Source organism: Mauremys reevesii, linkage group 2 (assembly GCF_016161935.1).
Source record: "Mauremys reevesii isolate NIE-2019 linkage group 2, ASM1616193v1, whole genome shotgun sequence".
Taxonomy (NCBI): domain Eukaryota; kingdom Metazoa; phylum Chordata; order Testudines; family Geoemydidae; genus Mauremys; species Mauremys reevesii.
The window spans coordinates 175879824-175890668 of record NC_052624.1 but is presented as its reverse complement, the minus strand read 5'-3'; positions in this window follow the sequence as shown (position 1 = coordinate 175890668).

Sequence of the window (10845 nt, the reverse complement as noted above, 5' to 3'; positions counted from 1 at the left end):
AAAATCACCGATAAAGTTATTTTCTTTCAGGTAATTAATAAAAATGTTAAATAGTGCAGGACCAAGAACCAACCGTGCAGGACCCCACTAGAAACACAGCCGTTCCCCGTTTACACTTACATTAAGACCTATCAATTAGCCAGTTTTTAATCCATTTAATGTATGTTGTGTTAATTTTATATTGTTGTAGGTTTTTTTTTAATGAAAATGACATTCAATACAAAGTCAAATACCTTACAGAAGTCTATACATTATGTCAACACTATTACCTTTATCAACCAAACTGTATCGTCAATAAAAGACATCAGGTTAGTTTGACAGGGTCTATTTCCCATAAACCCATGTTGATTGGCATTAATTATAGTACCCTTCTTTAGATCTTGATTAATCAAGTCCCATATCAGGCACTCTATTATCTTGCCCAGGATCGATGTCAGACTGACAGGCCTATACTTAACCTAGGTTATCCCCTTTATCCTTTTTAAATATTGGCACAACATTAGCATTCTTGCACTCTTGTGGAACATCCGTGGTGTTCCAAGACTGATGGAAAATCAGCATTAACAGACCAGGGAGCTCCTCGGCCAACTCTTGTGAAACTCTTGGATGTAAGTTATCTGGACCTGCTGATTTAAAAATGTCCAACTCTCCTAGCTGCTGTTTAACATCCTCCTGAGAGACCAGTAAAATGGAAACAATTTTATCATATAATATAGTATGACTACATGATTTTTTTTCTCCAAATATAGATCAGAAATATTTATTGAACACTTCTGCCTTTTGATGATAATTCTACCATTTCCATCTAGTACTGGACCAATATCATTGTCAGGATTCTATTTATTCCTAATACACTTTCAAAAAAATCCTCCTTCTTGTTCTTAACTCTGCTGAGCATAGATTTCTCACTGTGTGCCTTTGTTTTCCTTATCAATTTTTACAATCCCTAGCTTCTGATTTATATTCATTACTCTCAACTACCTCTTTCTTTCTCTTGTAAACAGGAACTAAGGCCATGTCTACATTATGGTGACTATACTAGCTTAGCTACCTCACCACAGGTAAATCGGCATAATCCCATAATATAGATACAGTCTATACTGGACTGAAGGGCTTTTTTCCCCCTGTTGATGTAGGAGCACCACCTCTCCTAGTGATGGTACATAGGTCAATGGAATCATTGACTTAGCTGTATCTACACTGACAGTTAGGTTGGCATAGCTATGTTGGTTATGGATGTGAAGCAATGTAGTTTTGTAGACTTAAAATTTAAGTGCAAACCAGGCCTAGCAGACTCTTCTAAGACAGCAGTCACAACATCATGATTATGAGTTAAGGACGTGGGTGAATGACTTGCTCATTACAAGACAAGAAGTATTTCACTCTTAGCTGTAAATTTCCACCTTGATATCATTTGGTCATTTATATCATACTGTTCATTTTTTGTAGTATAAAGATTGGTCGGTCTCTTTCCCGCCGTTATTAATTATTATCAGTAAACCCTGGCATCAGGGTCACTGTTCATCATGAATATCCTTTTACACCATGAAATCTGGATACAGAAACAGGTGAAAATTGGGGGAGGAGGGCTAACCAAGTAGCTTTGCAGTAATACAACCTGTTACCATGCAGGAGATCCCATTTCAAATCTTGTGAGGAAGGGTCAGAAAGGACATATCTAGTGTTACTTTGCAGTAACCCCTTCTCACCTTCTCTTCTTCAGAAAGAACACATTTGTGTCTGGGCCTCCTTTTAGCTGCAGGGACAGACACTGGAGGGGCTCTGAGAGGGAAATAAAGAGCAAAACTAGGAAACTACCTGGTGCTGGGGAGGATTCTGTGAACACCTTCCCTACTGAGGACAGTTTTAATCCAAGGTTATGGTCAGGTCTCACATGGTGTCTAGAGGATCAAGATTAACTTTGATGAGCTCAATTGTTTATACGTAATTGTTTTCCACTTGGGGGATTCCTAGAGCTGAGTGAAAAATGCGGGGGTTGAACGAAAACAACATTGTTTCTATTCAAAATGAAACCAGTTATTTTCAAACACTTGTGTTAAATTGAAAAACTTGAAAAAAAATATTGTTTTGAATTAACCAAAATGTTTTGGGCAGAGTCAAAACTAAATGTTTCACTTTTCTGATTCATTTCACATGGACCAAAATGCTTTGCAATGCTGAGTGGCGCAACACCTAGTACAGTGGTTCTCAAACTTTTGTACTGGTGACCTCTTTCACACAGCAAGCCTCTGAGTGCGACCCCTCTTATAAATTAAAAACACTTTTAAATATATTTGACGCCATTATAAATAATGGAGGCAAAGCGGGGCTTGGGGTGCAGGCTGAGAGCTTGAGACCCCCCATATAATAACCTCACGACCCCCCGAGGAGTCCTGACCCCCAGCTTGAGAACCACTGACCTTTCAGAACCTGGGCCCTACTGTTATTGTTAGATGAAATGCAATTTGAAGGGAATCATTTGCTACCTCAGTTCTACTGTTTGAAAGAAGGATGTTCACTCTAAGGGTTAAATAAACATAATAGACATCTTGAGCATATTCAGTTGTGTAGCAACATGGGTAATATAGAACATACTTAAATGAAATGGCCCAAGAGAAACCTTTCAGTGCCATCTGCTGGTGACACTCGCACATTGCCTCTCCACAGATGGTCTGTCTCTACAGCTTTATGAAGCTGCCACAGGAATCGTGACGTATACACAATGGCACAATCACACCAACTAATATAAATATGGAGTTGTGTCCTGGTTTGACTGGTGAAGATTTTTTTCTGATATACACCTTTAAGTTAAAAAAGAATAGTTTAGAAATCACAGAAGCTTTACTTTTTGGTGTGGGTAGTTTGAGAATTAACACACTGTATTATATACAGCATTAGGAGCCAATCATGCAAAGTGCTAAATGCTGTGTGTGAGGTTCTGAGTGTCTTCAATCCCCATTCAAGTGACTTAGGGTGGAGGCTGCAGAGAAGCTCACTGCAGACACCTATCACCTCCCAGGATGGGACACTCAGCAATTTGCATTTAATTCTCTTGACTGCAATTCCAACAAAAGTACAGCCCAAAAGGGGAACAAAATCAGTCCCATTGTGCCAGCTTGGAGTTCAGTGATGTTGTACTATTATATCCAAGTAATATAAAGACTAGATAAAAAGTTTGTCACATTTGTTGTTTTATTAGTACATGTAACAAAATAAATGTGCAGGGCAAAAGACACAAAGTTAACAGCATGGTATTTTTATCCCTGTTCTGAGACTTTTAAAGAGATGCTGCCAATTAGGTTAGGCTCCAAATCAGATTTACCTTAAGCCTCCTAGCCTTTTGAAGAACATCCTCCAGATTTGAGGCAGCTACATATCTAAAACAAATTTCTTTGTGCCAAAAAGCAAACAATAGCCATTGTTCATGTGATATCTAGCCAACAACAGTATTTTGTGCTACTGAGCTCCCTCTAATGGGTCTGCAACAGTTTCTAGAGCTCTGTGCTCTTTCTTGATGTTGCTAATATGCAAGGTGTGTAAGTAAACCCAAAAGGAGACAAGGGCAATTTTAAACTGGAGTTAGAAACATTGAGGGTGGTTGGGGGATGATTGAAATGGAGTGGGGGAAGGGAGGTTAAAGGAAGAAAGATGATAGGGATAAAATTCCTAGTAAAGGAATAAAATCTGTAGGAAATGAAAAAATTATATTAAAAATAGCAAAACAAACAAATCATATGATGAGTTCTGTTTTGTTTAAAGGAGAAGACAATGGAATCCATTCCCCAATGTTCGAGGCCACCCCTTCAGCAATGCATTCACAGCTCTAGTATATACATATTATTATTAAATATACCTGTTGCTCACTTTAAAATTAAAACAATTGCATGTCTGCTTTAAAGATTTTTTTATCATTTTATGGGGGAAAAAGAGCAGCAAAGGGAAACACACGGAGAGACAAGTTTGTTTGTATTTTTAGTTGTGCATTTACTTTCCTTTTCACCTTAATTATGATTTTAATGTGTTCCTATTTGAGACGTAAAATGCAGTTTGAATGACTTCTGAGAGATTTACAGAACAAAATTAGTTTTCACTGTGGGGGGAAAAGTGTAGTCTTAACTCAAGGTAGCTAACTTGAGTTGACAAATTCAAGGTAAAACCCTAGAGAAGGCAAGGCAGTCTGTAGCTTTTGCATGTTAGCAGGTCCCTTTTTTCCTAGCGAAGACAACAGCCCAAGAGAGAGCACATTGTGTTTTCTCTGATCATGTGCACAGAACTGAATATAAAATGGCTACCTTACTCTCTAGACAGTTCTTAACTGTTTAAAGGTGCAGTGTATAAAAAACAGAGGCAAAACAGTTAATTGGGACATCACAAAGTACACTTTGAGAAATCCCCCACTGCCATGGCCTGTGGCTCACTAGGGAACGAAGCTCCAGCTAAAACTTCACAGTGCTACATCATGAAGCCTGAGAGTACAGCAGAGCACAAGAGCAAAAGGGATGCTTTAGATGCTTAATCAGTAACAGAACTTGTTGCACATCTATTTCTCAATCATTTCCAGTGACTAATGAGTGCAGACTTGCTGCTGTTGGTGGTCCCTCCAGATCAGGATTGAAGCACACTGGAAGTGTGAAGGAAACTTGTACTGTTGTTGTCTGTACTATACCTGTTTTCTTATTAAACAGAGAGCTCAATTTTCAGGTCTCTCAATTCAGCATCTGCCAGCAGGAATAAATTTATGCCCACAGAATGAAGTCACTGAAAATGGTGACACACAGACACATAGACTGTAATGGGGTTTAAACTCTGAGTTCTAAATTCTCCTCTTCCCATCATTTCTACTTGCCATCAATCTGCTTATTCATCTCTTCCAGAGATGAGCCCAAATTCAGAGCTAGCTTTTAATCTGACTTGTCCTCGAGCACCGGAGGGATCATATTTGGGGTTTTAGTTCTAGCTAATGTAGAGATAAGCCAGAGCTAGGAAATTTGCTCAGGGGGTAATTTTTTTCAAAAACATCAGAGCCTGAAACCCTTTTTCAAAAGTGATTCAGGCACTTTGCCAACATTGTAAAGATTTCCCATCCCATTGGTGGGAGTTGGGCATCTAACCTGCTTAGCTTCATTTAAACATCCCACCAGGCACCTATCTGCATTTTTAGGCACCCAAATAGCTTTGTAAATCTGGCCCTTAGGAGCCTAAATTCCATTGACTTTCCTAAGTTACATAAGTGCTCTTGAAAATTTTACCCCCGGGATCTTGATCTGAACTTTACTAAAATTCAGGAGTGAGATGAGATTGGACGCAGGATTCTGGTTCACAGCCATTTTTTCCCCTAGTTATGTAGGGACCTATAAGGAAGCAGATGTACATACAGTACTTTCACGGGTTGTTCACATCTACACTCATGTATATTGATCACAATTCATAATTCCCCATTTCACCACAACGTTATTCTCCCACAAAGATGTATACATTCAGGATTTTACTGGCAACTTTGAAATAGGAGAATACTGTATACTTAAAATGACAAAAACTAGGCAAACCTCCAATGTTCATGAATCTGATTTGCTCCCAATCGGATCTGGATTTTTGGACTGCAAACCTTGCAATGCAACAGACTTTTTTATAGCATTTTGGCACTTCCAGTGCTGGCCACAGAAGTACATGAAAATGAAAAACAACAGGGCAGGGGGAAGAGATGTAACCCAAGCTATTTTAGGTTGGGGTGGGGGGAGGTTAGTTAGATTCAATTTGAGTTCTTGGCAAAGGCTCAAGTTGGTTCTCTTTTAATGAAAACTAGTTTATTTCTCCCTAATAACAAAAGCACCAGGAATGTCCAGCAGAAGTACTGTTGGCTAAACAGTATCAAGTACCTTATAAATGTCTTACTGATTTTGACAGTACGTAACAACACAAGTGGGAGATCAGCAACATAGTGATGAATAGTTGGAGAATGAGAAACCGGGGGCAAGCAAACCCTTACAGCAAGACTGGGTGATGTTTTCTCTTTAAATGGGATCATACCTTACAAGGAAAGCAATATTGTAACATTTAAAGGGAAGCAAAAGCCCTGAGTCATTCAAATTTAACTCCAAAGCTGTGTTTCCACTGGAATGTGTCTGTTCATCACAAAAATATGTCACACACAATATGCAAATACAACCGCTTCCTGTTTGGAGCAGTCAGTCTGAAGAAACACACACTCAGATTCAGTTCCAAACCACCTGAATTCACACAGGACAAGCTCCTTCCAGACCTAAAGGAAAGGAAGTGACCTTGAGGAAATGGACTGTACGTCATTCCTCGAATGCACAGCCATCAGCTGTGAAAACTAACCGTGACTGAAACAAGGCTGCCGCAAGGTTATGTCCATGAGCAGGGAAGTGGAGCATTTCCCTGAAGCCTTTTTTGGTGATGGTGTCTGTATTTTTGTTTTGTTTGGAGTTTTTTATTTATTGTCAGAGTATTTACAGAATACTGCCGCATTCTTTGATTTGTCTGCACAGGTGGATTCTGCCAATTATTTACATTTCAGAAAGGATTGATAACAATCTGATAGCAACTGTATGGGGGAAATTCCATGTTATCAGGCAAGAGAGCACATATCCTACTGTTGCATTACATGTTCACAGAGAAATGTGTTTATACTGTTTTTTATTTGGGTAAGCCTTGGAAATCCTCCTCCTCCTCATCTCAGGGTCAGGAGGAGACAGGGAAACCTCAGCCAAACTGCAGTGTGTTCACAGCTGCATTCATTACAGTAGATGTTACTGGTACTTCTTGAGTGAAGTATGATCCTTTTCTACACCTGTCTTAACTGATGACAGATTTCAACAGCGCATACAATACTGAAGTCCAAAAAGTGAAAGCAAACTCTCAGATCGAATTATAGTAACAAGTCCACCAATGTTGTGTAGTGTGTCTTTCTTGTGTCTCCTCTATATGTCAATGGGCAAATCACTGCAGGATAGGTAGCACAAACAGGGGGCTGGAGTATGAGAAGACCACGGTGATTTAAAACATTTCAGACCCAGGTTTGTGATACCTCTATTTACCAGGACACCTATTTCATTCCTGGGAGTTTGTTTCAAGTAGGCGAGGGGATTTTACCAAATGCCTGCTCACATTCCATGAAGTGAGGAAATCTACCTGATCCCTTAGGGCTAACGTGAAAATTGGTGGCCTGAACAAATAGTACACAGGGATACAATAATTTCATAATAAACTGAGGGGTTCCAGTAATTTTGCTCTGTTTGTCTTGAGCTGCAGATCCTCCATTGTGTTTGGAACAATCACAGCATTCCAAACAGAAAGAAATAGAAAGCAGCAGACGGCAGGCCAGATCTTTCAACAATCTATTACTAAAGACTTGCAGGCAACAGCCAACACACGGACCCCAGTTTCCTGCCATTGTTATCACAGCAAGGCTGGAATTCCATCCAAATGGATTTGACCCCTTTACTAAGCAGCTAGTGCATATTTCCCTGATTAGTATATTCCTGTGTGTGGAGAGGACAAGGTCGGGGGGAGGAGGGAGAAAAGCCATCTCACTGCATTCCAGCCAAAGTGATAATAGTATGCAAGACTCTGTGTCCAGGCAATTCTGGGTTCTCTCTTTCTCAGAAGAACAACAGCTCAGCCATCTGGTCTAGAAGTGAGCAGTTTGCCAGTGTATTTCATCGACACTTAGTGCAGAAGACCATTGCTACATTTTGTGATGCAAAGGAAATAATGGGCCTGATTCTGAGCTATTGCTGCCAATGGAGCTGCAATGATTTATAATACCTGAGGATCTGGCCCAGTGTGTGTCTCTGTCTGTGAGAATCCCTTCCCCTGGAATTCAGGTAGACCTTTTGCAGGAGATCATCTTTCCAGGTATTTTTCTGACCCTGGATGTCTTTGAAGGTATGTCTACACTGCAACATAAGCCCATGCTTGAGCCTGGGATTAAGTCTAACTCCCTTTGCGTCTACATTGCAATTACGCTGACCCAGGGTTTGGACCCAGGGTCCCAGGAACCTGCAGGGGTGGAGGGCCTGAGCTCAAGTTAAGTCAGGACCCAGGGTCTGAGCCCTATTGCTTTTGCAGTGTAACTGCAGCCCCACCTGACTTGGATCCTGGGAGTCAGTCAGAAAGTATCCCACAATTATGTGGGACAACTTCCTTAGTCCTCTGTATCTCAACAATCTGCAGTCCACTCTATTGAAAATGGAAGCCACTCCCCCTTTGCAAATGGCAGCAGCTCAGGTCTGCATTCACCCATTCTCTTCTGATTGCCAATCTGTAAGCATACTGTAAGAGAGCCTCCTGGGTTTGCAATGGATAGCAAACTGATCAAGCCTTTTGCAAAGTGAGCTGCTTCCTGGTAATGTGCAGAGTGGGCAGTAAATGTTTCCCACAATGCACCACAGTCCTAGGACTAGAGCGGCCGCATTTCATGGGGAGGGGCGCTAAGGACTTGGATATGGTTACTTTGACTCGGGCCTGCGCACTGATGTGTGGAAGCCTGAGCCCTAGGCTTGACCATGGGGTAGAAAAGTCTTAACACAGGGTTAAAATACAATGTAGACACTCAAGCCCAGGGTTCCCTAACACGGGTCAACTGACACAAGTCTCACTAATCCTGGTCTTACATTGCCATGTAGACATGCCCTTGGATTAGTTACCTTTTCACTGCTTCTAGGCCTCTGAGCAGCTAAGGCTGCCAGAAGTTGTTCCAGTAGGGGAAACAGTCCATTTCTCCCTCACCTGAGTTTATTAATCCATGTATTCTGCTTTGTCTTGGCAGCCATCCTTCTCTGGCTGCACTTACTGCTGCTTTGCCTCTTCCTTCCATACTATCCTTCTGCTGCTCATGCTCTCAAAAATCTTGATCCTGTCCAAATATCTGCTCTCTCAATCATCTCCCTTCTCTTTTCCCTCACCCTTGTCCCAGAACATGTTCCCCTACAATTCTCTCTTCCCTTCGGCTCTGAACTAGGCCTCAATATTGACCATCACTTCCCATGACACTGAATGGCTACCCTTAATGTTGCAACAAGCTCCTTGATGCATCTATTTTTTCCACTTGCTCTCTCTCCCCCACCACTTCCGCTAGGGAGAAATGGCATAATTCCTTCCATGAAAAGATGGCTTAAATCTAAAGAAATGTCACCTGGGCCAAGTCCACTTCTGTCAGTCTCCCTTCAAGTACCTCCCTCCTCTTTATTTTAAACTAGAGAATGTCCCAAACTGAAACCACACACACAAATTGGATCCAAAGTCTGACTTGGTGGTTGACCTCAGTCTCTGTGGTTGGCCAAACCAAAACCTGAGGGAAGTTAGAAAGCTTAGGACTGCCTCTATTCCCCTCCCATCCATGTCCCTGTTCTACTTCTTCCTTTCCACCAATAAAAAGCCCTCATTCCTCTTACCTGTTTCTGCTCACTTTCTCTCCCTCTGCATCCCGAACATTGCTCCCTATATCAAAGCAGTTATCAGCCACTTGCTGTCCAATGTTCTCATGCTCTCTTCTCAACATCCCCAATCAAGAGTCTGATTAGTCCGCAGTTCAATCCCATTCCTACCCTGCTGATTTGATGTAACTACTTTATTTATAAAAAAGCTATGTATAAAAGTAGCTTGCAAGCTGACTGGGGTAAGGACTGTGGATTATTACATGTTTATTGAATTCCTAGCGCAAAGGTGCCCTGACCTGCTTATGGCCTTAGGTGCTTCAGTAATATAAATATTGAATAACAACATTAACAAACTATGCAAAAAAATGTGTATTAAACAATACTATGAGTGAGAAGATCTCCCAGTACTGTGGGCAGAGTTTCAGCTCGTGTAAATCATTATGGAGTCATGCCATCTTATACCTTTCGAAATCTGACCTGGAGTATACCATGCTTTATAATGCAGCTCCTTCATCCAGACCTCAAAGTGGTTTACAAGTGTAAATTAAGTGTGTATTGTGAAGAAGGATGATGATACCAATTTTGTAGGTAGCTAAACTGAGTTACAGAGAGACCCAAACGTATAGAAATATCCCTTAATTGTGGATGCCCATCTTGAGATGACTAAGGCCTGATTTTCACTGGGGCCAAGCATGACAGAGCTGCAGGTGTGCCATACCTCTGATAATCAGGCTCTAGACATCTCAAATTGGGCACATCCAAAATCAGCATCCACTTTTGAAAACAGCTAACCTAAATGACTTGCCCAGAATCACACTGGAAGTTCATGGCAGAGCCAGGCCTGGATTCCAGATCTCCTGGCTCCCAACACTTTATCTTAAGCACAAACGCACCATTTGAATCCCATTGTCTTCACCAGGCTTTGGATCAGGCCCAAAGTGCACAGAATGCTTCCTTTGCACTGTGCTTTAACTTTGGCCATAGACTCAACTGTGCATACCCATAGAGTCATGTGCTGTTATATTTTTTTGGTAATTAGCAAAGCTTGCACAACTAAATCTATTGTTTTATTAAAGTTTTGACCACAAGGTTCACCAGATCAAGCTAAACACCCTGGTAGCTATTAAGTCTCTGTTTTTATTTTAGTCACATACACACACTGCCAGCCTGTCAGCCTGGTCCATTTATTGTTACTTTTCTTGGAACAGTAAGTCTGTGCTATATGGACAGCTGAATAAAGTCCTATTTCTGTAACAATCTAATCTGACATTTTGACAAGGGGGTTATGGGTGTGCCTTGGCAGAAATAAGGCGGTAAATGATGTTACAGAACAGACAACACATACACTGACAAAGTACATTGTTTGTGGCTGCACTGCATTGTGTTCAACTTCAATCCAAAAACTGCTCTTTGGCCAGAGAACTCAAATACCATAGCTGATTGA